The sequence below is a fragment of the Strix uralensis genome, chromosome 40 (genome assembly GCF_047716275.1).
Source record: "Strix uralensis isolate ZFMK-TIS-50842 chromosome 40, bStrUra1, whole genome shotgun sequence".
In the NCBI taxonomy this organism is placed as follows: domain Eukaryota; kingdom Metazoa; phylum Chordata; class Aves; order Strigiformes; family Strigidae; genus Strix; species Strix uralensis.
Genome location: NC_134011.1, coordinates 362,355 through 385,536, shown reverse-complemented (window position 1 = coordinate 385,536; position 23,182 = coordinate 362,355). Strand labels below are relative to the sequence as shown.

Below are 23,182 nucleotides of genomic sequence, written 5' to 3'. Positions count from 1 at the left end.
CTCTTTCAATTGCATTTACCAACTTATCTACAAAACTGCCCAAAGTCTCTTCTCTCCCTTGCTTAATCCCCATATACATTGGAACTCCGCCTGGCTCTTTCACTTGCTCTATGGCTTCTCTCACTAACCTCATTGCCTCTCTCACCTTATCCGGACCGAGCAATGCTTGAGCTTCTACTCTAGCATAAGGTCCTAACCCCATTAATTCATCCATTGTGATCCCTTGTAATGGATCTCCCGCTTGCCGCTGTACCGCTACCGATTCTAATACTCTCGCTTGCCAATGCGCATTAAACAACAACAACTGACTAGGAGAGAAAATTAACTTTGCTATACCCCGACAATCTGCAGGCAAAAGAAGTTGAGTGCTCCAGAGATAATCTAACATTTGACGAACCGGTTCACCAGTAACACCATAAGAACTCACTGTAGAGCGTAATTGTGACAAAAGCTTCCAATCTAATGCCGTAACAGTAGCATTTATTCCACCAGCTGGGTTCGGCTGAAACTGAACTGGAAAAGCCATTGCTGTCGCCATCTGAGTCATCGCCTCATCCCCTTTTTCTAACCCCTCTCGTGCCAATGCATTCCAAGCCCGACACCTTTCTTTAGCGATCTCTATCCCCAGCCCATCTTCTGAGCCAGGAGTAGAATTCTCGCTTTCCGGCGTCACAGTGTGGCTGGACGCGTCAGGGCTACTCAGGGCGGGGGCGGGGGGAGCGGTAGGGAGAACTCGTTCTGAGCTTTCCTGTCCCGTCTCTTCGGAACGTAAAGGTGGTAAAACAAGCTCACGAAACGTAGGCGGTAATGGCCACCTAGTTTCCTCCTCCCCATATCTGGTGTTTTTCTCTTTTGCCGCAACTGCGCCCTGTGCAGCTCTTTTTTCAGCCTGATACCTTAGCAATTCATTATGAACCACCCTCCATAACTTTCCCAACTTTTTTGCTGTCTTATCATCGTTCAATGTTAATTCCCATAATTTATCTCCAAATTTTCGCCATTCCGATAACTCATGAACTGCATGTGGATTAATAAAACAACCTTGCTCTACCCCATAAGCTAAAAGCCCCTGAAGATCCTTTTTTACATCTATTCCCTCAACCCGGCGTTGTGTCAGCCAGGATGCAAATAAATCGTATGCTGCTTGCCTGTCCATACCTGAATTTTTCCATTGCAGCCTTTCCAGGTCTCGGCAGCACGTATCAGCAGGGTTCACCTCTTATGACACCCAGGGCGCGGGCCTTTTCTCTTATTTCAGTCGCCTTTCGCCGTCCTCGCTGCTTAAGGACCTGAACCACCTTCTCTGGTCTTTATCCTTCGTGGCGCCTTATACGTCCTTTGGCACGTATCACGTCGCGGTCACCATTTGTTGAAAGAACGCAGCGGGAGCCCAGCCATCATTTAATGCACAAAGGCTCAACTTTATTAGTACTCACACTTCTTTTATATCTACAATAATTAGTTCATACATATTGCAAAAAGCGAGCTCCCTATAGGTTGCTAAGGTTAGATACCTTGGTTGCTAAGGTTAAATACCAATCCCACCCCTTATGATTTCTGCAAGGCCTTCTACATAGTCTTGCTTCTGTTCTTTGTTCTTCTTTGATACTTTTCGGTATTTTCCCATCACGTCGCCGTTGTCAGCAGTTCCTCGGTGCTGTGCCCTTTCTCACGTAGCCAGTTGTTAGCAAACTGCTCCACATTGGGTGTCGCTAGAGCGGGGAGTTTTGCCTTGAGGTCCTTGACACGGGCCCCAGGGAGGCAGCAGACTTCCCTATGAAACGGGTCCGGTCTGCATATGGGGCCTTCAGTACCCCTCAGAATGGAGTCACCCACTACAATGACTCTTCTGGGGTTCTTTTTAGAACTGGTTTTAATACCTGGTCTAGAATGACCCGGCCTTGGTGGACCTTGGTCCTCCTCCTTGTTCGTCTCATTTCCTTCCTCCTTCTCTTCCTCACTCAAAAGTTCCAGGGCCCCGAATCTATTGTGAAGGGACACCATGCAGGGTGAGGGAGGTCGGGAGAGGATTTTCCTGCCTCCCCAAGCAGGGACCTGTTTCCAGCCTCCCCCATCCCTTAGGTCCCCTCCTTCTGCCTGGTAGCAAGAAGTTGAGGGATTACCTTCCTCCTTTGGAGCCTCCATTTGCTCCTGTTGCTTTAGGGGTGCTAGGGTGTAACTCCACCAATCAAGTTCCCTTTCACACTCCCTAATACTTCATAATCTTTCGACCTCTTCTTTGAGTTCCACCACCAGGCTGAGCAGCTCATCCAGCTGATCACAGTGCACACAGGTGTTATCACTGGTGCCTTCCGACAGGACTGACAGTCTCAGACACTCCCTGCAGCCCAGGACCTGGACCGCTGGATGTTTGCGTGGCAGTTCCGTCTGGGTCGCCACGTTCTTTCTGGTGGTGGTTTTGACGTGAGTGGAGACCATGGTTCAGTCTACTCGGGGAGGATGATAAGAGGAAACTAGCTCAGATAAGTTCTAGACCCCGGAGATAGACTGCGCCCTGTCCGCTCGCCCTGCCTGCGCGAACTGCCGTGCAAACTGACGCGCCTCACCCTTCTGACGTGCCACGCCCTGTTTGCCTGCCCTGTTCGCCGCGCTCCTGGTCGCTCGCGCTCCCAGGGGGCTGCTCTTGTACGTGAGGGGCGTGGGGTGTCACTCCAGTCTCCGCCCACTCTGCCTCACCACCGCCCTCGTTAGCGGCAGCTCACTCTTCCCGCTCAGGGGGGAGGCGACTTGAGGCCATCCCTCTTCCCTGGGCTTCTGCCTTCACGGCTTGTGGTTTTGCCCTGGGTTTTTGATGCTTTCAGGAGGGTCCCCTGCCGCTACCCTCCTCCTCGGAGCCCCTCTCCTCAGCAACTGAGCTGAAATGGGTAACGTGGACAAATATTTGGGTAACATGGACAAATACAGCTGGGATGTCAGATTTTTGTTTGAGTTTGCAACAGGTGGATAATCCTTTTCGAACCTGTTTGATTGGCATTCCGTTGCAGGAAAATGAAACTGACTTTGATAGATACTGGAAACAACAGAGGGTGGACCTGACTAGTAGCGAAAGTGAAACTTGTTTAAGTCCAAATGGCATCTATGTTTGGCCCACTATGCGTAGTGCAGCCTGGCAGAAGACAGTCATCAAAAATTTAAATCAATCAGCTCATTTACCTTTGCAGGAGCTGGACTTGCTAGCTAGCGTTGTGCCTGCCAAGTATGTTGATGTTACTGCAACTAATATGCAGGACTGTAATGATACAGTTCCTCAACTCCAGCCAGTGAATGGCACAGGGGTGGTTTGGTTCGATGGCCCATGGTATGTTTGGTTGGCACGGAGTTGGCACAAGGCTTTTTTATAGGTTGTCAAAATGTAACAGGGCATTCTCCTTGGAATGATTTGAAAACAGGAGGGTTACCGTAAACACCAAAGGAGGTTTTAAACTTCCACCCGGAGTGTTTCTGATTTGTGGAGATAGAACATGGCCTGGTATTCCTGTACGACCTGTTGGTGGCCCATGCTACCTTGGGCGGCTAACATTGTTTACTCTGCACATGAGAGAGTTATTGAATGCCAGTAGGAGACATGAGTCAAGATCACACAGATCTGTTTGAACCTTTGACGACACCTGCAACAACAATGTACAGCTACCTTCATTAGCCACTGTTATAGCTACTCCTTTCTTCTTTCCGCAAGGAATGGCTGCCATAAATGCAAAAATATATACGTAGATTAGCATGTTGGAGTGAAAAGCGATTTAATCTAACTTCACAAATGCTGAGTGCACTGCTTACTGATGTTGATAGTGTTAGGCATGCTACTTTGCAAAATTGTGCTGCTGTAGATTTTTATTATTGGCACATGGGCATAGATGTGAAGATTTTGAAGGAATGTGTTGCTTTAATTTGTCTGACCATTCGCAGAGCATACACCAACGATTAGCGAAAATGAAACATAACATGAAGCATATTACAGAGGGACATGGTCCTTTTTCAGATTGGCTCGTTGGTCTCGGACTGAGAGGTTGGTTACAAACATTGGTCAAAGGAGCATTGATGGTATTGATGGTATTGCTGCTTTTGATGTTGATTCTTCCTTGCTTGTTCCAATGTTTGCAGGGGATGCTGCAAAGTTTGGTTGAGCAAATTAAAAAAAAAAAAAAGGGGGAGATGTAGGAGTCTGGGCCGTGCTGGAGGGAAGTTAGTGCAGGCAGAAGAATGCAAGGACGAAGACAAGGCCAGCAAAATAAGACTGGCAAAAACACACAAGATAGCACATAAGTGAGAAACATCTGTGGTCAGCAAAAGCACACAAGTCCGAGCAAAACAGGGTATGAGATAAGGGAGTTTTTGGCAAGTTTTGGGCTTTACGTACTAATTGCAATTAACCAATGTAAATGCTTGTAGAGGCGCATGAACAGCGCGTGCAGATAACCTGTAGCCTATTAGAAGATAGATGAGCGCGTGTACGGAACTTAGTAGAATATAAATGTAACCAGGACTGGGAAATAAATGGACGATCTGATCATCATATTGGTGTTGTGTCGTTTCTGTTCCCGCATGGAGAAGGACCCCGGCAATCAGGTTGCCCAACTCTCCATCCAACCTGGCTCTGAACACTTCCAGGGATGGAGCATCCACAACCTCTTTGGGCAACCTGTTCCAGTGCCTCACCCCCCTCCCAGTAAAAAACTTCTTCCTTATATTTAGTCTAAACCTCCTCTCCCTCAGCTTCCACCCATTACCCCTCGTCCTATCATTACAGTCCCTTGTAAAAAGTCCCTCCCCAGCCTTCTTGTAGGCGCCCTTCAGGTACTGGAAGGCCACTATGAGGTCTCCCCGGAGCCTTCTCTTTTCTAGGCTGAACAAGTCCAACTCTCTCAGTCTGTCCTCATAGGAGAGGTGTTCCAGCCCTCTGATCAACTTGGTAGCCTTCCTCTGGACTCGTTCTAATGGTTCTATATCCTTCTTGTATTGGGGGCTCCAGAGCTGGACACAGTATTTCAGGTGGGGTCTCACGAGGGCAGAGTAGAGAGGCAGAATCACCTCCCTCAAACTACTGGCCACACTTCTTGTGCTTGGCTTTTTGGTTGGCTTTTTGGGCTGCAAGCGCACACTGTTGGCTCATGTTGATCTTATCATTCACCAACACGGCCAGGATCTTCTCCCCAGGACTGTTCTCAATCCACTCATTACTCAGCCTGTATCTGTGCTTGGGATTGCCCCGGCCCAGGTGCAGGACCTTACACTTGGCCTTGTTGAACTTCATGAGTTTGGCCTGGGCCCACCTCTCCAGCCTGTCCAGGTCCCTCTGGATGGCACATCCCCTCCCTCCAGCGTGTCAACCACACCACACAGCTTGGTGTCATCGGCAAACTTGCTGAGGGTGCACTCCATCCCACTATCCATATCGTCAACAAAGATATTAAACAGTACCGGTCCCCGTACCGATCCTTGAGGGACACCACTTGTCACCGGTCTCCACTTGGACATTGAACCATTGACCGCAACCCTTTGAGTGTGGCCTTCCAACCAATTCCTTATCCACCAAGTGGTACATCCATCAAATCCATGTCTTTCCAACTTGGAGACCAGGATGTCATGCGAGACAATGTCAAAGGCCTTGCACAAGTCCAGGTAAATGACATCAGTTGCTCTTCCCTTATCTATTGATGCTGTCACTCCATCATAAAAGGCCATCAAATTTGTCAGGCAGGATTTTCCCTTGGTGAAGACATGTTGGTTGCCACCAATCACCTCTACATTATCCATGTGCCCTAGCAGAGCCTTCAGGAGGATCTGCTCCATGATCTTACCAGGCACGGAGGTAAGACTGACTGGTCTGTAGTTGCCCGAATCTTCCTTTTTTCCCTTTTTAAAAATGGGGAGATATTTCCCCTTTTCCAATCAGTGGGCACTTCACCAGACTGCCATGACCTCTCAAATATGATGGTGAGTGGCCTAGCAACTTCATCTGCCAGTTCCTTCAGGATCCGTGGATGGATCTCATCAGGCCCCATAGACTTGTACACATTCAGGTTCTTTAGATGTTCTCGAACCTGATCTTCACTGACAGTGGGCGGATTATCCTTCTCCCAGTCCTCCCCACCTTCACCTTCTACATCTTGGGCAGTGTGGCTGAAGCCCTTGCTGGTAAAGACTGAGGCAAAGAAATCATTGAGAACCTTAGCCTTCTCCATATCCTCCGTGACCAGTTCTCCTGTTCCCTTCTGGAGAGGACCCACATCTTCCCTAGCCTTCCTTTTATTTACATGCCTAAAAATGTTTTTCTTACGCCCCTTGATGTGCCAGGCTAGGTTTAATTTTATCTGGACTTTTGCTTTCCTAACCTGATCCCTAGCTACTTGGACAAATTCTTTATATTCTTCCCAGTCTGCCTGTCCATCCTTCCACCTTCTGTAAATTTTCTTTTTATCTCTAACCTTGTCCAGGAGCTTCTTGTCCATCCACGCATTCTTACCTGCCTTCTGCTTTTTTGTAATGCATTGTTCCTGGGCTTGGAGGAGGTGGTCCTTGAATATGGACCAGCATTCTCGGGCCCCTCTCCCCTTCAGGGCATCATCCCATGGTCCTTCAGTAAGCAGATCCCTGAAAAGGTCAAAGTCTGCTTTCCTGAAGTCCAGGGTGGTGAGCTTCCTGCACACTCTCCTTGATGCCCTGAGGATCATGAACTCTTAACACTTCATGGTCACTGCAGCCAACGCTTCCCTTCAGCTTCACATTATCCACCAGCCCCTCCTTGTTGGTGAGAACAAGGTCCAGCATGGCACCCCTTCTTGTTGGCTCCTCCACCACCTGGAGAAGGAAGTTGTTGTCAATGGATTCCAGGAACCTCCTGGATTGCTGGTGCCCTGCTGTGCCGTCCCCCCAACAGATATCTGGGTGATTGAAGTCTCCCATAAGGACCAGGGCTTGTGAATGTGAAGCCTCTCCTGTCTGTCTATAGAGGGCCTCATCTGCCCGGTCATCCTGGTCGGGTGGCCTGTAGCAGACCCCCACTATGATATCACCTTCCCCTGCCTTTCCTTTCACCTTGACCCATAAGCTCTCAGTTTGTTCCTCATTCATCCCCAGGCCAAGCTCCATGGATTCCAGCTGGTCATTAACATAAAGGGCAACACCCCCTCCTCTTCTTCCCTGTCTATCTTTCCTTAAGAGCCTATACCCATCTATACCTACGATCCAGTCATAGGAGCCATCACACCACGTCTCAGTGATACCTGTAACATCATAACCTTGTAGATGTGCACACATCTCTAACTCCTCTTGCTGGTTCCCCATGCTCCGTGCATTTGCACAGAGGCATTTAAGTGGGGCCCCCATTGAAGCCAACTTGCCGGCTGAAATACATTCTACCTGGAATCCATTATCTCGTGCTTCATGTGCTCTCCCACTGGCCTGCGAACGACCCCGGGAGCCAGGGTATCTATTTCCAGCACTGGCCTGAAAGCGGGATGGAATGAGGATCCCCTCCCCTGACAAATCTAGTTTAAAGTCTTCTTTACTAGGTTGCTAGTCTCTGTCCAAATATGTTCTCCCCTTTAACTGAAAGATGTACCCCATCAGCCCCTAAAAGCCCAGGTTTCTCAAAGCGAGACCCATGGTCCAAGTATCCGAAACCCTGGTTGTGACACCACTCCTGGAGCCAGTCATTGATTTTCTTAATTTTGTTTTCTCTTTCAAGCCCCCAACCTTTGTCTGGGAGGATTGATGAGAAGACTACCTGGGCCCCCGAGTGCTTCACTGCCTCTCCTAGGGCTCTGTAGTCCCTCTTGATGGTTTTTAGTTTACCTGGGCTGCATCCCTGGTGCCCACGTGAAACAGTAACAGCGGGCAGTAATCCGTGGGAAGCACCAGGTTTGGTAATCTTACCATTATATCCTTTATCCTAGTCCCCGGTAAGCAGCAAACTTCTCTAGATAGTGGGTCTGGATGCCTCAGTACTCCTCAGAAGAGACTCTCCCACTACTATTACCTGCCGCTTTTTCTTGATCGCACTTGTTATTCTGGCCGTCTTCCCCTGCTCTAAGGTGTCTATCTCCTTCTTTTCACCCTTATCCTTCCACAGAGTCATAAAGCAGTTCTGCAAGGGCACTTCAGGCTTTGAGGGAGGGTTCTTCCTTCTCCTCCTCCTGGATCTTGCCTTCACAAATTCCCATTCTTCTCTATTGTCAGCTTCACCAGTATTTGGTTGTGCCAGTGGAACTTCTGGCTCTTTGTCCAGAGTCTGTGAATCCACTACTACATACCCCTGGACCCAGTTGTCGATCTCCTTTTCTGCCTCCCTGATGTCATGCACTCTTGTAGTGGTCTGCTGTAACTCTGCCACCTGCTTCAAGAGGTCCTCCACCCGAGTACACCTTTTGCAGATGGGGTTGCCACCCATCCCTTCCCCACAAGGAAGGTCTAAGCACTTCCAGCCAGCTGAGGTTATATAATTTGTTGTGATTATCTTTAATTGTTGGTTCCTGAAATATCACCCATTCTTTCTTTTTCGCCTCATCAATTAATATTTTGAAATTTTGTTGTGTCTTTTAATTCTGGCATCTTGTGCTATGGGGCAAAAACCAGTAATATGTGCACGTGTTTCAATTTCAGCATGACAATGACAACATGATTTATTATGCATCTTTTGTCTGCCTCTTGCTAGAAATTCCCTGGTAGGATTAACCTTTGCTCTTAATTGTAGGGCAGTGATAAGTTTTCTCTGAGGAATGCCTCTATAATGTTCAATCCAATTGTTACTAATTTTATCTTTTTCAAAATTAGAGATTCCCCGGCCCTGGGACAGCAGTTTAGTCCAATTTAGAAATTCTTGTTGTGACCAATTACAAGGTTTTGGAAATATTGGTTTTGGTGTGGGCCTTTCCCATTCCGAATCTTCATTGGCTATTATTTCATTTCTAACTACTATGACAGCCCTTGGGTCCCAAATTGATGGAATTTTATCTCCTCCAGCAGCTATCCACAAATGTTCGAATTCTTTTTCAATTCCTTCATGACTGACAGTTGTTTTTATTGTTTTGTCCGAGGACTGTGCAATTCTGTGTAATCTTCTAGTTTGCACACTGGGAATTAGACCAGAGCGCCTTGTTAGGTCTAAGCCTCCGTCTTTGGTACTAGAATATAAAACAGCATCAGATGTACTTGGAGGTAGATGTAACTGTTCTTTTACTGCTTTTCTAATTGTTAGATTGAGTGTTTCTAGGTATGTGACTTTAACATCTGAGTGGTCTGCTGGGTAGATTATATGGGGGATAGTATTAGTTCTCAAATTGTCTGGTTTTGGAATGGCTTCAAGGGAGATCTCTCAATTCTCAGTAACCAATCTTTCATTTTTTCCAGCAGCTTTGGCTTTGATATTCCTACCCATGGATCTATATGTAGGCCTAAATATTTTTCAGAGTTGCTGGGATGTATCATATTGAGGGGAGTGCCTTTGATGGTCCAAGGAGGACAATCATTGATAGTGTATGAGTCCTTGTTGTGGTTTGAACTCAGCCGTTAGCAAATTGCCACGTGGCCAGTTGTTTACTTCCCCCCCGTTGCATTTAGGGTTAAAATAAATAAATTTGGTAAGAGATGAATCCCCTTGCATTCTAGCCGGTCCTCAGAGATTAGAGGGGCTAGGGGCGGCTGGAGTTAGCTCTTAATCGGTATGTCATTTGGGGCCGTAACTATAGGTCTGACCCGCACACACAAACAGCCCATATGCGGTAGGTCCGGCTGCATTCAAAAGAAGCCGTCAGTTTCACGAATAGTACGGTTTATTTTTTATGCAACATCTACAGATTCTTTAAGATTGCCTACGCTAAATGCACAGACTGCAGGGTGGCTGTATAGCACTACACAAAAGAAAAAGGATTGCCATCACACACACAGTTCCCGGGTATACACTCGCCGTAGCCGAAGACATCTTACCAAAAGGCATCCCTTCGGGGGGGGGGGGGGGGCGAGAGCACAAACCCGTCGATCTGTCCCTCCAATTTGGTGTTGGATTATTGTCCCTCCAAGTTAGGTACAAACTTGGGGTACTATTTGTCTTAGTAGTTATGGTGAGCAGGTGAGACTGTAGTCAAGTCATTGTCTTCTGAGTAACGGCACAGTACATTCCTTGGTGCGAGGGGTACAGCTGGGTTTTGTGAGAAAAAAGGGAGGATGAGGAACAAGGCTGTCAGGCTACTGCAAAAATCATCCCTTGAGAGAAAGGGGTAGAACAGGAGATAAATCTGTCCTTGAGAGGAGTGAAAGAATGGGACTGCGTGGCCTACACCCCACTCCGCATTCCTCCTTGGTGCCACGACAAACACAAATCACTGGACCTCCATCCCGCCCTGTGCTTGCTCTGGGCACCCTGTGTCAAGGAAATATGTGTGATTTACAGATTTCTCACTGTTTTGCTATTCTCACACACACACCCCCACACCCACACCCCCCCTCCCCCAGTGAAATAGGGGAGCGGCAAAAGAAGAAATTTTAGGTTGAATAAAAAAAAATGTAGTAATAGTAACAAAACCAACAGTAACAATAGTAACTCCAAAACGGGTAAAAGGCAGCAGTGGTCACCGAGCGGCGACCGGTACAGAGCCCGTCCCCAGCAGCGATCCAACCGCACCAGAGAATCCCACCCCGACAATCCGGAAACCGAAAACAAAAATCACACATGAGAGAGCACACGCCCGCCTACATGCTGAGCTTGACGGCACATGACATGGAAAGCTCCAATGATCAATCGAGACCCGGCCCTTCAGCTGTGCTCCCTCTCAGCCCACGGAAAGTTAACTCTATCCTGGCCAAAACCAGGACATCTCCACCCCTTATTCCACACCATTGACGTCATGCTCAGGTTCCAAACACATTCTAAGGAATCACCGCCCCTTTTCCCAGGTCTCACAGATCTCATTCCCTCAGTCTGTGGGCCATCCTTCCACAATGTCTGCTGAGTTCATTTAGTCCCTAACTTCGGGTTCCATCTGTCATGGCAGTCTTTAAGGCTGGAGGAATGAGGCGGAGTTGGCTGAGTCGGTGGAGCAGGAGGCTTTGGATGTGGCAGGAGGATGTTGTGAGGCACCAATTGCAGTAACAGGGTTATTTGACAGTTTGATTTGTTGGCTATTTTCACCCAAAATCAAATCTCCTTAAGGCACACATCGGACTTCTCAGTCCTTCTGTATTACCCACCAAGTGCACCCAGGTCCTTGGGCAAAAGTAAGCCCACACATGGGTTTACCTTTACCCACTGCAGGAGTAACCCAGAGGGTCTTCCCCAGCATATCCCTAATGCGCACTGCGGGGGCTTTATCCCCATCCACGGTATGTAGGAGGTTTGACTGAGCAGGGCCAGCCTGCTTGGCAGGTCCTCTGGTATTGACTAACCAGGTGGCTTTTGCTAAGTGCACGTCCCAGTGTTTGAAAGTTCCACCCCCCCATTGCTCTCAGTGTAGTTTTCAGCAACCCATTGTATCGTTCAATTTTCCCAGAGGCTGGTGCATGGGAGGGAATGTGATATATCCACTCAATGCCATGTTCTTTGGCCCAGGCGTCTATGAGGTTGTTTCGGAAATGTGTCCCATTATCTGACTCAATTCTTTCTGGCGTGCCATGTCGCCATAAGACTTTCTCCTCAAGGCCTAAAATGGTGTTCCGGGCAGTGGCATGGGGCACGGCATAAGTTTCCAACCAACCGGTGGCTGCTTCCACCATTGTAAGCACATAGTGTTTGATGTGCCGAGTTTGTGGGAGCGTGATATAATCAATCTGCCAGGCCTCCCCATATTTATACTTTGACCATCGTCCTCCACACCAAATGGGCTTTAACCGTTTGGCTTGCTTGATCGCAGCACATGTCTCACATTCGTGGATTACCTGTGCAATAACATCCATGGTTAAGTCCACCCCTTGGTCATGAGCCCACCTATATGTTGCATCTCTTCCCTGATGGCCTGAGGAGTCATGGGCCCAGCGAGCCATAAATTGTTCACCCTTGTGTTGCCAGTCCAGATCTACTTGAGCCACCTTGATCTTGGCAGCCTGATCTGCCTGTTGGTTGTTCTGATGTTCTTCAGTGGCCCGGCTCTTGGGTACGTGAGTGTCTACATGACATACTTTCACAACCAGACTCTCTACCCGAGCAGCAATATCTTGCTATCATTCAGCAGCCCAGACGGGTTTGCCTCTGCGCTGCCAGTTGCTCCGTTTCCACTGCTGTAATCACCCTGTGGTGGTGCAATTCTCACCCCTCCCCACCCCTCCTTGTTGGTCTGCTTTGTGCTAAGTCTGATTCCACCCACCTCCCCCGAGCTATACACCAATCTGTGGAGATAAGGACTGCTAACTTTAAGGCACCCCCTTAACGAGCCTGGCTCCTGCCCCTCCCAATTGCCATGAAATGGTTATGACAGCCCATCATCTCCTAATGGCCTGGCACACCTGTGCCAGGGATGCGGGCAAATGGGAACAATAACAGAGCTGCACATTCATCAAGTTCTTGTGCAACTGCTGGAAGGCACCAGAATACTTCGTTCTTCGAGCTGGGCATGAGCAAAAGGGATCTGACAAAAGTCAATTATCTTGGACCCTATAAATGGTGACCACAAGGGAGACCCTTTGAGCTCTCCTGGATCGCAGCAGCCTGTGACCAGCATCTCCCCTGAGCTGGGACGCCTCTCAGGTACCAAACCCTGAGGGAAGGCCAGGGCGAAGTCCACCTGCTCGAGTCTCAATTATCGCCTGTTGAGGAATGCCAAGGCATTGTGAGTATTTACTCTAAACTCGAAAAGAGGGAAATTTTACTTTGAGCTAGCTTCTCTTTCACCCACTCTTTCTCTGCTTACTGGTGCGTGGGTACGTACTTCATTCTACTGGATCCAAATACTTTTGTTTCTGTGTGTGTTTGTACGTTTTGTGTATGCACATGTATATATGTATAAATTAAGGTACCGTTAAGTACGTTAGTGTGAATCTTGTAATTTTAGAATCTGTAAATAAGTTGCTTTTCTTTCTTTCAACATTTCTGAATTATTTTGTAATGATAAATTGTTGTTAATTATTAATAAATCTAGATTTCCTACTAAATCGTTACCATGTCAATACTTTCATCTGCGACACCGGTTGGTTGGAAACTTGTGCTGTGTCCCATGCCACTGCCCGGAACACCATTTTAGGTCTTGAGGAGAAAGTCTTATGGCGACATGGCACGCCAGAAAGAAGATAATGGGACACATTTCCGAAAAAACCTCATAGACGCCTGGGCCAAAGAACATGGCATTGAGTGGATATATCACATTCCCTCCCATGCACCAGCCTCTGGGAAAATTGAACGATACAATGGGTTGCTGAAAACTACACTGAGAGCAATGGGGGGGTGGAACTTTCAAACACTGGGACGTGCACTTAGCAAAAGCCACCTGGTTAGTCAATACCAGAGGACCTGCCAAGCAGGCTGGCCCTGCTCAGTCAAACCTCCTACATACCGTGGATGGGGATAAAGCCCCCGCAGTGCGCATTAGGGATATGCTGGGGAAGACCCTCTGGGTTACTCCTGCAGTGGGTAAAGGTAAACCCATGTGTGGGCTTACTTTTGCCCAAGGACCTGGGTGCACTTGGTGGGTAATACAGAAGGACTGAGAAGTCCGATGTGTGCCTTAAGGAGATTTGATTTTGGGTGAAAATAGCCAACAAATCAAACTGTCAAATAACCCTGTTACTGCAATTGGTGCCTCACAACATCCTCCTGCCACATCCAAAGCCTCCTGCTCCACCGACTCAGCCAACTCCGCCTCATTCCTCCAGCCTTAAAGACTGCCATGACAGATGGAACCCGAAGTTAGGGACTAAATGAACTCAGCAGACATTGTGGAAGGATGGCCCACAGACTGAGGGAATGAGATCTGTGAGACCTGGGAAAAGGGGCGGTGATTCCTTAGAATGTGTTTGGAACCTGAGCATGACGTCAATGGTGTGGAATAAGGGGTGGAGATGTCCTGGTTTTGGCCAGGATAGAGTTAACTTTCCGTGGGCTGAGAGGGAGCACAGCTGAAGGGCCGGGTCTCGATTGATCATTGGAGCTTTCCATGTCATGTGCCGTCAAGCTCAGCATGTAGGCGGGCGTGTGCTCTCTCATGTGTGATTTTTGTTTTCGGTTTCCGGATTGTCGGGGTGGGATTCTCTGGTGCGGTTGGATCGCTGCTGGGGACGGGCTCTGTACCGGTCGCCGCTCGGTGACCACTGCTGCCTTTTACCCGTTTTGGAGTTACTATTGTTACTGTTGGTTTTGTTACTATTACTACATTTTTTTTTTATTCAACTTAAAATTTCTTCTTTTGTCCCGCCTGTATTTCACCGGGCGGGGGGGGGGAAGTAAACAACTGGCCACGTGAAAATTTGATACTGGCTGAGTTCAAACCAAAACACCAGGGCCTCCACCGGCCCTATCACCTCCTCAGTTAAATGTGACATCACAAGGAGCTGCACAAGCCAGGCCCTGCTCCTGCCCTATCACCTACTCAGCTACAAGTCACATCACAACCAGCCGCAGAAGCTTGGGATATCCTTCCCTGTCACCTACACAGTGTAAAAGGAACAAGCTTTAGAAAACTCTTTTCTCTTCAGATATTATTAATAGCAGGAATAATTAATAAATAGATATTGTTTTATAGAGCACAGGTGCTCTAGGAACAATACTGAAGATAAGTAACCATGATGACCCAAGACTGCATCAGTGAGCAGTGGTGTCCGAAGAGGAATTAGAACGGAACGATAAGAACTAGCCGAAACTGTGGAATATAATGGACTTTTGAAATGGATGATGAATTAAGAGCTGAAAGTTCCTGGAAAATCACCAAAGACTCTTTGTATTGTATGTTATATCGTATATATAGAGGGCGCTTTTTGTTAGCTGTTGCCACTCCCTGAGGTGATGGCCCAACTCTGAGTTGTTAATAAAGCAAGCCTGGAGATACCCACAGTCTGGTGAAATCCTTTAACACACAGCTCTCCGTGACATCACAGGCAGCTGCACAAGCCAAAGTCTGTTCCTACCCTATCATCTACTCAGCTACAGGTGACATCACAAGCAGCTGCACAAGCCAGGGCCTGCTCCTGCCCTATCAAGCTCAGAGGTATAGGTGGCATCATAAACAGCTTCACTAGCCAGGGCGTACTCCTGCCCTATCACCTACTCATCTCTAGGTGACATCACAATCTGCTGCGCAAGGCACAGCCAGCTCCTGTCCTGTGACGTAAAAAGCTGCAACTGACGTCAGAAGAAACTACAACAGCCAGTTTCTGCTCCAGCCTAATGCCCTACTCAGCTACAGGTGACATCACAAGCAGCTAAACAGGCCAGGGCCTGCTCCTGCCCTGTCACCTAAGAACCTACAAGTGACGTCACAAGCAGCTGCACAAGGCAGGGCCTGTACCTGCCCCAAAAGATACTCAACTGAAAGGACATGACAAAAGCCTCTACAAGCCGGGGCCTGCACCTCCCTATGGCTTACGCAGCCACAGGGACATCACAAGCAGCTGCAGAAACCAGGGCCTGCTCCTGCCCTATCACCCACTCAGCAACAAGGGAGGTCACGTGCAGCTGACGATTTCAGGGCCTGCACGTACACTGATCGCCTCCTCACCTGCAGGGGACAACAGAAGCAGATGCAAGAAACAGGGCCTGCATCTCCTACTCCTTTACAGGTGACATGCCAAGCAGCTGCCCAAGCCAGGGCCTGCTCCTGCTCTACCACCTACTCAGCTACAGGTGACATCACAAGCAGCTGCAGAAGCCAGACCCTGCACCTACCCTACCACCTACTCAGCTACAGGTGACATCACAAGAAACTACGCAAGCCAGGGACTGCTCCTGCCCTATCACCTACTCAATTAAACTCAGACATCGGAGTGTAAAGAGTAGGCTGATTTCACTACCAATAAATAAAGCATATAACTAAGTACTACAAAAATAAGCAGTAAGAAATATACGGAATAGTACACTTACTTATTACTACATATGATTAAACAAGGCAAATGCACCTAATCATTACTACACAACAGGGTGCTAATATCCAGATCCGCAGTTGCTGGGGAGCCCCGGCTGCAGCGAGGATTTGGAGTCCCTTTCCCTGCAAGTGGGAACAGTTGATCCACCCACGGGGACCCTCCGTGGGCAGATGGAGGGTCCCGTTGAGGTTTGAGAAGGGGCACTGTAGGCTGAGCTGTCCCTGGATCCTTAGTTTTAGAACTCTGCACTCTCTCGCTAGGTTTACCCAGCCCTCTCTGTCTATATATTTGCCACAGCTCGTCAGTTGGAACACCATCAATTTTTTTTTTTTTTCACGAGACATGCCGTCTTTTAACAAAACTGTAAACATTTCCTTACGAGAACTCCCGTTTCACTGCCTTTGGGGCTGTCTCGAGTGTCTCGATTCCCTGCACTCCCTCGGGGGCCTCACTCTCCAAGGTCACCCAGCTGCTGTATTTTTTTCTACCACATTACGAAGGGGATTTTCTGTCTTATTAATCAAAAGAGTCACGATTACATTTTTATGTACCGGTGGAGCAGCCTTAATCAGTTTATTCCTCATGGTGGCAGACAAAAGATGCCGCATCATAGTGTCAGCACCTTCTATAAAAACTGCCGCTTTTGGTGTTCGGGGGAGGCGGGGCGGGCGGGCACGGGCTGGGGGCACGGTGCCAGGCTCGGCCGCACTCCCAATACGGCTGCGGCCAGGAGCTGCGCCTTGTGGCCCTCGGTACCTACATGTTGGCAAGCTTTCAGATACTCGCCAAGCTCCTGGGTTTTTCCCCTGAGCGGTGCAAGCACCGCTTGACAGTCAGCGTTAGCACTGTCATACGCCAGTTGTAACGTTAGAGCTTCGGCTGCCTCAGGGTTATCTACCTGACGGGAGATCGCCGCCTGTAAACGATCGATAAATTGCCAAGATGACTCCTGAGACCCTTGTCGGATGGTTGCAAAGGAACCCGTTCTGCGTTCCCCAGCTGGTACCTTTTCCCACGCTATTAAAGCCGCTCGGGAGGCCTGGGTAAACAAGCGCTGATCTTGCCAGGCTTGTACAAGGGGGTCTCTATACTGTCCTTTGCCGACCAGCATGTCATAGCCTATCGGTGTACCGTCAGCCAAATTTTTCACAGATTGCACTGTACAGAGCTCTGAAAACTCTGTTTTCCAGATAGAATACTGTGCCGGCGTTAATACCGTTTTTATAAGAGCCAGCCAATGCCATGGGACCAACTGATACCCGTGAGTGATTGCCTCCAGTATACCTCTTGTAAATGAGTTTTGAAGCCCGTTCTCATTAACGCTGTTACGTAGTTCTTTAAAAACCTGGTATGGCAGGGGCTTGTGTGCGGCTGCTGGTTGGGCGTTAAGATTGCTGGAAACGCCACAGGGTCCCCATTATTTAATGTCTCCCTAAAACATGTTTCTATCCTAGGTCCTCCTCCCTGAATCTCTACCGGGAATGCCTCCGGTGGGGGAGGTGGAAAATCAGAAGGTACAGATTGTAATTCCTCCTCTTTAACCTTTTCATCCCCGCTTGCTTCTGCCGGGGGGGCAGTAGGAGTTAGTTCTTTCCCCTGTCGGGATGAGGTACCGACAGGTTCTGGGATGTCTCCTACCAGTGCGTGTAAAGCCACGTAAATCACTCGCCATGTGAGCAAGCCAGAGGTCGGCAATGCACTCCCCAGGTCTTCATTAGCTTTAAACTCCTGTCCGACCTTCCACCATAATGCTAAATCAAAAGTTTGTTGACCGGGAACCATTTACAATACTTGAAGATACAGCGCAGTATCTCCTGCAGTTGGTCATCTGTTACTGAATATTTGGCAGTCTTCACTAGCTGCTTTAAAACTTGCATATAGTGCTTTTGTTGCTTAGAAACCCCCGATCCCATGATTTGCAAGAAAGAGAGCAAGAAAGACAAAACCCCTTATGATTTAAGAGAAGGAGAAGAAAAAGCGTATGCCAGCAGCTTCCCGCAGCCAGGCGCTGCTGTCCGGTAGTTACAGAAAAAACCCTTCTGTACTTTCGTATGGCGGCAGCTTCCCCAAGGCCGGGCGCTGCTCTCTGGTCCTTACCAGCGGAATGAACGTTGATGTCCGGACGCCGCTTTCCTCCTTCGCCTACAAGCACGCCGCCGTCTGCTTCAGTCTTCCGTCCAGCTCCCACGGGCACCATTTGCCGGTCTCCGTCCAGCTGGGATCGGGGCAACGCGCAGAAGAAAGACAAACTCACAGCAGTTTGTTGGGGGGGGGGGGGGGGGCACTGCCAAGAGCAAATGCCGCTGCACTATGTGCCAGCTGCCAACTCATTACCCCCTGTTTACAGAGGTTCGTTTTTACTTTTACATCCTACTGACCTCTGGGGTTGCCTGTTTATTGCTCACACGCTCACCACGCTGCAGGTGGTGTTTTTTACTGCTGTTTTTCACGCAACACGGTGTTACATAATGCTGCCTCAGTTTCCCACAATCATTCTTCTAACCTCAAGGTCAGTTTACATTTCTCTAACCACGAATCCTGAATTCCCACAGCATGTCCAATTGAGTCAAGACAAAGGGCTTGTAGCAGATCCTCTGGATGGTCGGTGAAACACCGCTACTCTGATCGCTTCTTCCCTTACCCGGTGAGGCGGGGGGGCGAGCCCCGACGGGGGCTCTCGCTCCTGGGGCCAAGCGCCCCCCACCCCCCTGCCCGCCGTGCGGTCGCTGGCATCACCCCCCCGGGCAGCCCCTCCGCTCCGCTCCGTTCGGCTCCGTTCTGCTGCGCCCCGCCCGCCGCCCCCCCCCCGCCTCCCCCGGCTGCCAGGGGACCGGGCAGAAGCGGCGGCCCCCCCCCCACCCCCGGCGGAGGCGCCCGGCTCCCCGGGGCCAGTTCGCGTCGGAACCGGGCGCCTTTCGCCGGGTCGGGGTCCCGGCGCTGCCGGGCGCTCCCCGGCTTCAGCTGCTGGTTTCGCGGGGTGAGTTCAGGTTTTCTCTGGGGGGGTGGGTGGGTGTGTTTTGTTTATTCCCCCCGCTTTTCGCTGTCCCGTAGAGGCGGGGGGACCGGGCGCCCTTCTCTGGCTCCGGGGGCGGGTCCCGGCGTTGCCAGGCGCTCGCTGGCTTTGGCGTTTGGGTTTTTTCGAGGTGGGTCGGGAGGGGGGGCCCGGGGGGGGTGTTGTTCGGCCTTTTTTTCCCCTTGCCATCGTTTGATTTTGATTTTGACTTTGTTTTTAATAAAACACATTTTCTGAACTAGATGTCCGCCATCCTGCAGCCCCCGGCGCCCCCGCCGCGGCACACGCGCGCTCGGACCCCCCCGCCCAGCTCCAAGAGCCGTGGGCCCCCGCCCCCCGCTGCAGCTCCGGAGCTGCGGGGCGGTGGGTGCGGCCGCAGCCGACCGCGGGCTCCCGCCGCCGCGGAGCACCCGGGCCCCGCCCGCGGGAGAGGGGCGGAGGTTTCCGGCCCAAACCAGGGTCCCGCGCTCAGCCGCGGCGGCGGCGGGGCCGGCGCGGAGGCAGCTGCGAGCGGACGGCGGGCCGGCGGGGAGCCCGGCGCAGAGGTAGGCGCGGGGAGGGAGGCGGCTCTTTCCGGAGAGGATTTCTGTTTGCGAGGCGGTTGGGGGTTGCGGGGCGGTTCCCCCACCCCGTCGCGTTTGGCTTTAACCCGCGGCGGGGAGGGGCAGGAGGGCGGGCGGTTGAGGGACTGACTGAGAAAGGCGGGAGCCGGGGCGCGGGCGCGGCGCGGGGGGGGCTCGGCAGCGGGGTTAGAGCCCCAAACACCCCCCCCCGCCGGGACCCCCCTCTGGCGCCCGGGCACGGAGCCGGCGGGGACGCCGCTGGGTCCTAAAGTCTCCCGCCTTCCTTCCCCGGAGCGGCCAATCTGCTTGTTATAAATGCAGAGGCAGAGTCGAAAATATCTTTTATAAATTTATTTGCAATAAGAAGAAGTAAAAAAGGCTCGGGGGGCAGGGGGGCTTTCTGCTCCGCACCGACGGGCACCAGGTGGTGCTGCGTCACTCGCTTTATAGTCCCATCCTGGGCTTCACATGCGCAGCAGGGCCTCTCAGACTTTCCCGGGCTTTCTGGTGTTGCCGGGGCTCCTGACAGGGGTCCCTCCACTCATTTTCCACCTGCGCAATCCGGTGTTGCTGGGGTCTTCTGACGGGGGTCCCGCCAGTAATTTTCCACTTGCTTAACAACAGTCACTGAGAAAAAAAAACCCTCCAAACCCCTTTTAACCATAAACCCATGATAAATCTCCTTTAACTTATGTACATGGCAAACACCAGTAAAGTCACCGTGTTTTTAACACGAATCACCACCACATTCTTCACAATGCCTCGCCTTTTGTTTTATTAAATTGATTCGTGTTTGGGTTTCAAAACGGGCTAAGGTTTGTTGTATGGGATTTGGGTGTTCTGTTTTTTTAATTTTAACTATCATTAGTGGGTGTACCCTTTCTCCTCTGGCCAATTCAGGATCCATTGGTATTGCAGAGATTTGCATCCCTTGAACGACTGAATGAATCAATCTAATAAAATATGGAATCATACATGGTATAAACATTAGGGCAGCAAATGCACACAACAGATAAAATAAAAGCTGTTTTACCCACGGGGCTCCAGGTAACCAGGACCATAGATCACCATTCCAGCCACTCCATGTTTGGACAGGGACATGAGCCAGTTTTCTGATGTCTGTGGTCATTTGAAGGACCACTTCTCCTACATCATCTATTTCTAGGCAACAATTGGAGACATTTAATTTTCCACATACCCCTCCCTCTTCAGCGAGCAGGTAGTCCAAAACCATACGATGTTGGAGGATCGCAGTGCGCATCTGTTGAGCCTGTTGAGCTAAAAGATCTATGGCATTAGCAGTTTTATTCGTAATGATTTCTAAAACTGCTTGCAGTCTAATTATACGATTTAAATTATAAATTGGTTCTCTTGCCCCTGATATTGGTTCATTAGGGTTCCAGGAGGCAGGTCCATAGTGTTCAATTATTCTCTTGGGAGGCCACTCATCTTCCCCTCACTTTTGTGTTCCACCTATTTTGAAATCAACAGATCGCTTACGACGGGTAACACTCTTATTTCCTAATTTATCATATAATTTTATTCCTAATTGGGGGCCATCCGCCTCTGGAAGAAGGAAAAATAGAGGTCGAATAATCCCTATATAACAAATTGCTGACCAGTTTGCTGGTAATTGTTTGTAGGCAGTATGTCCGCATATCCAATAGTGGCCTTTTTTGGCCTTCGTACCTTTGGCATATGGTCCCTCTGCAGTCCTTGGGGTTTGAAAATAAGTCGTATTTTTGTCTCCCAAAGGGCTGAAAACTTCGTTTAAATTATTATTTATCCATATAGTACAATACCGGGACCCAGTGTCATTTTTCCATTTGCAAGTTCGATTATAAAAACTGTTTCCTCATAGTTTGGCATATTCAGTTTCATTTTTGTCTGACCAGAACCCCTTGAATCCTTTGCTGCGTCCTTGTTCACTAAGCCACAACCATATATAGGTACCTCTATCTTTGTTAACTAATTTATGTGTAAGTGTCCATTGACACTTACTCTCCCCCACATCAACTCCTCCTTTCTGAGTTCGGTTCAGACAAAATTTACCCTTGTTAGGGAATTGAACTGGCCATTTTTCACCATCTTCCCAGGTAGTGTTATTAACGTCACTATAGTTACTTACAATTTGTGATGGGGAAAGTGACACAGAGACCCACGGCCAACTTGACAATCCCAAAGGTCCCCCACAAACCCAGCAGTGACTTAAGTTGAAAGTTTTACTTACAGTTTTTGCTAACAGAACAAACTCATTATCTTCAAAGGGGTCATACAAGTTGGTAGTATTTTGACCCCTTTTAGCCATCGTGAGCCAACACACAAAATGAGGAGAAAAAGCCAGCCACCATCGTGAGGTCCGGTATGGCACACTTTTCTGTTTATCCCTGGACCCATTGGGTTGCTGCCAACGGTCGGGTTTGTGTTTTCTTAACAGCAAAAATGGAGGCCAATCCGGTCTTGCCCTCACTTGGACTTACCCTCAGCTTTTCTCTCACCCTCTTTTACTTCCTTTTCACAGAATCACAGAATCACAGAATTGTCTAGGTTGGAAAAGACCTAAAAGATCATCCAGTCCAACCATTGACCTAACACTGACAGTTCCCAACTACAGCATATCTCTAAGCGTTAAGTCAACTTTACTCTTAAACACCTCCAGGGATGGGGACTCCACCACCTCCCTGGGCAGCCCATTCCAACGCCTAACCACCCGTTCTGTAAGGAAATGCTTCCTAATATCCAGTCTAAACCTTGCCCGGTGCAACTTGAGGCCATTACCTCTTGTCCTATCACTTGTTACTTGGTTAAAGAGACTCGTCCCCAGCTCTCTGCAACCTCCTTTCAGGTAGCTGTAGAGGGCAATGAGGTCTCCCCTCAGCCTTCTCTTCTCCAAACTAAACAACCCCAGTTCCCTCAGCTGCTCCTCATAAGACCTGTGCTCCAGACCCTTCACCAGCTTCGTTAACCTTCTCTGGACACGCTTGAGTAATTCAATGTCCTTTTTGGAGTGAGGGGCCCAAAACTGAACACAGTAATCGAGGTGCAGCCTCACCAGTGCCGAGTACAGGGGTGAGATCACTTCCCTGTCCCTGCTGGCCACACTATTTCTGATGCAAGCCAGGATGCCATTGGCCTTCTTGGCCACCTGGGCACACTGCTGGCTCATGTTCAGCTGACTGTCAATCAACACCCCCATGTCCCTTTCTGACTGGCAGCTCTCCAGCCACTCCTCCCCAAGCCTGTAGCGCTGCTGGGGGTTGTTGTGGCCGAAGTGCAGTACTCAGCATTTGGCCTTATTAAAACTCCTACAGTTGGCCTCAGCCCATCGCTCCAGCCTGTCCAAATCCCTCTGCAGAGCCTCCCTACCCTCGAGCAGATCAACACTCCCACCCAACTTGGTGTCGTCTGCAAACTTACTGAGGGTGCGTTCAATCCCCTCATCTAGATCATCAATAAAGATATTAAAGAGAAGTGGCCCCAAAACCGAGCTGTGGGGGACACCACTCGTGACCGGCCGCCAACCGGATTTAACTCTGTTCACCACAACTCTTTGGGCCCGGCCATCCAGCCAGTTTTTTACCCAGCGAAGCGT

The 23,182-nt window shown here is 49.6% G+C and overlaps 1 long non-coding RNA gene across 1 annotated transcript; it reads right to left on the bottom strand.

Annotated features, from left to right (window-relative positions):
- Positions 1-1,397: 1,397 nt before the first annotated feature.
- LOC141937331 (uncharacterized) lies at positions 1,398-18,189 on the bottom strand. The gene is made up of 2 exons (XR_012626900.1): positions 18,112-18,189; positions 1,398-1,984 (listed from the first exon to the last, which is right to left on the bottom strand). It is a non-coding gene; the product is annotated as an uncharacterized LOC141937331 (long non-coding RNA).
- Positions 18,190-23,182: the final 4,993 nt, after the last annotated feature.